A 2,751-nucleotide genomic window follows, 5' to 3' on the forward strand; every position below is an offset into this window, starting at 1 on the left:
GTTCTATCTTCGATGATAGAGTTAGAATTCAATATTTCATAATTTGAAATTTTGTTTTATCTCGAATCATTACGAATTGAAGGTATGTAAAGAAAAAAAATAATATTGAAACTTGAAAAATTGATTTCACTACTTTGAAATGTTCCATAATAAAAAAAAATGGTTTCATATTATTATACTCACAATATTTCATAAAAAAATTATCGTCGATTTCCATTGAATTGAATTTGTATAAAGTATACGAAAACTTCTGCGACCAACTATATATATAATGTTTTTATTAACAAGTTAATAATGAAAAAGAAAAATAAATTTTACACGAAGTGGATTATCTTTAAATTAAAAAAAATATTTTATTTCGACATTTTATCTAAATTAATTTAAAAAAATTAAGGTTGATTTTATTTTCTGTGTTCATATATATATATATATATATTTAGTATCCTTTTACAAAACTGAAAATTCAAGAAAAATAAAGATTTTTGATACTATAACTAATTTATATATTCTTATGAAAAATAGTCATATATTTCGTCTGATAATATTAGTATTATATGTTGATAAATAAATTCAAAATACCATATATTTGATAATTAATTAATTAAAATTGAATATATATCAAAATTATGTTAAATTAATATTGTTAACAGGTGTGATACATTATTAATTTATAACAATATGATCGATATGATGTAAATATATATATATAATACTTTAAATCGAATGCTGTTGTAAAAGATGTAAAATATGTTTAGGTTATTTGATCTAAATATCGTTTTTTGCCGTCATGTTTAATTATTTTGTATTAGATATTCTGTGAATTTATATTTTGTAAATCATATGCGTATATATGCATATGTACACATATATTAATAATATATTTAAAAATACGATATAAAATATAAATTATAAATATATAAACATCAAATTTAATGCATCATTTTAAAAGATAGTTACGAATAATGCGAAATAACACGCAACCTTAACGATTATAACCTATACGAAAGTTGAAAATTTGACAGTAAAAAGAAATAAAAAAAGAAAATGATTGGTTTGAAATAATAAATATTTTAATAAATGCTTTACGTTGAAGTGTTTTAGTTTTCATTAGTTTTTTTTATTTATTTAATTTGAAAGTGTAAATAATTTAACTGTTTTCCTGTGGAATACTTTTACCAATTATAAAATTAACAATTATTTATATAATAGAATTTTAGAATATAAGTAAATATAAATCTCACATATATATTTCTCTCCAATCTTAATATTTATAGTTTTGTTATTTTGAAGATTATATTTTTTAAAATTGTACGATATAATTAGAAGAATTATAATAATGCAGAAATATTTAAATTCATAATAATTTTTGTGTTTAAATATATTTATAAACATTCGTAATAATAATAATAATAATCCATTTTAAATATCTTGTTCTATAATAAGATTTAATTGTCTATATTATTAATGTCTATATTAATGTTATTTAACTATATTACATGGAAATCGACAATATGGAATTTATAATGGTCTAATCTCGTGATTTGTGTTATAAAAACAAATTTTATGATGCAGTGTTTAAAGAATTTTGTGGAAAAAGAAAATTCATCAATTCGAAACACATGTAATCTTATTACGGGCACGATTGCTTGATTTTTTTCTGTAGAAGATGAAATCGAGATAAAGGTCCAAAGGTCCGATATGGTATGGATTTGTTAAATTCCTATTAATAAATGCAACAATTTGTAATGATAAAACAACACTGGTTTCATTAGAATCCACTGCATTGTGTTTTCTTGTGAAAGTGCTAAAGCAAGTTTTGACTCTAATGTTCTTAAATATCGTGTAAGTTTTCCTAAGATCATAAAATTAAAAATTAAACTCTATATATATTGAAATAAGACAAATATTAACTTCAATGACTTTTATGTAATATAATAAATATATCAATATTTCTTTGTTTTTTTTTATAAGGAAAAAATTCATCCAATATGCCTGTCAACGTACACAGTCATCCTTAAGATGTTATGCAGAAGCAGGATTCCTTATCATTGCTGATCTCTTCAGGAAAGAGAAATCTACATGATTCTGCAAAACATGGTCTTTATCTGGATCCTCAGAATGTTGTTTAGAATATTCGATATGTTGAAATAGTTGGATGAACCTGTACACAAGTGTTCTGCAAAATTCCTTGATATTAGCACAAGAAAGATAAGATATCTTTTGTGAAATCAAGATCACCGAAAATAAAAAAATTGCGATCACTTTCAAATAATGCATAAAATAGATTTTTAGATGGAGAAAGTGAAACTAGAGTGAAAAGAAAAAAAGTCCCTTTTTGTATTAGTGGTATATCTTACAGAAAGTTATTGATTATAAATGCTGGTTTATGGCAATTTATCATTATTTAATATATTGATGAAATTTGTGTTTCATTTTCTGTTTCAATCCACGAGAAACTAATTTAACAACTGATCTAAGTGTCCTTTAAATCCATAGTAATAGTGTGATTTTGATGTGAGAATTTTCAGTATCTAAAGGAAACAACAAAATATGATATTCATATTTCAACCGAACAGAATAATCATATTAAATTCATTCAGTGATGCAATTTAAGCTAGAGATAAAGAGAAACTAGAAAGTCCATTACTACTTTTATATTAAAACTAGGCTGCAATTCTGCAATTGCTTGAAGGTCAAAACGACAACGAACCGTAGCTCTATCGAGCTACTATACTGTAGCTCTATTGACTA

The 2,751-nt window shown here is 23.0% G+C and overlaps 1 long non-coding RNA gene across 1 annotated transcript; it reads left to right on the forward strand.

The window, feature by feature from the left end:
- Window positions 1-739: 739 nt before the first annotated feature.
- On the forward strand, window positions 740-2,432 carry LOC133667585 (uncharacterized). The gene is made up of 2 exons (XR_009833280.1): window positions 740-1,842; window positions 1,972-2,432. It is a non-coding gene; the product is annotated as an uncharacterized LOC133667585 (long non-coding RNA).
- The last annotated feature ends 319 nt before the right edge of the window (window positions 2,433-2,751 follow it).

This window comes from Apis cerana, unplaced genomic scaffold (assembly GCF_029169275.1).
Source record: "Apis cerana isolate GH-2021 unplaced genomic scaffold, AcerK_1.0 Chr0_AcerK, whole genome shotgun sequence".
Classification (NCBI taxonomy): Eukaryota; Metazoa; Arthropoda; class Insecta; order Hymenoptera; family Apidae; genus Apis; species Apis cerana.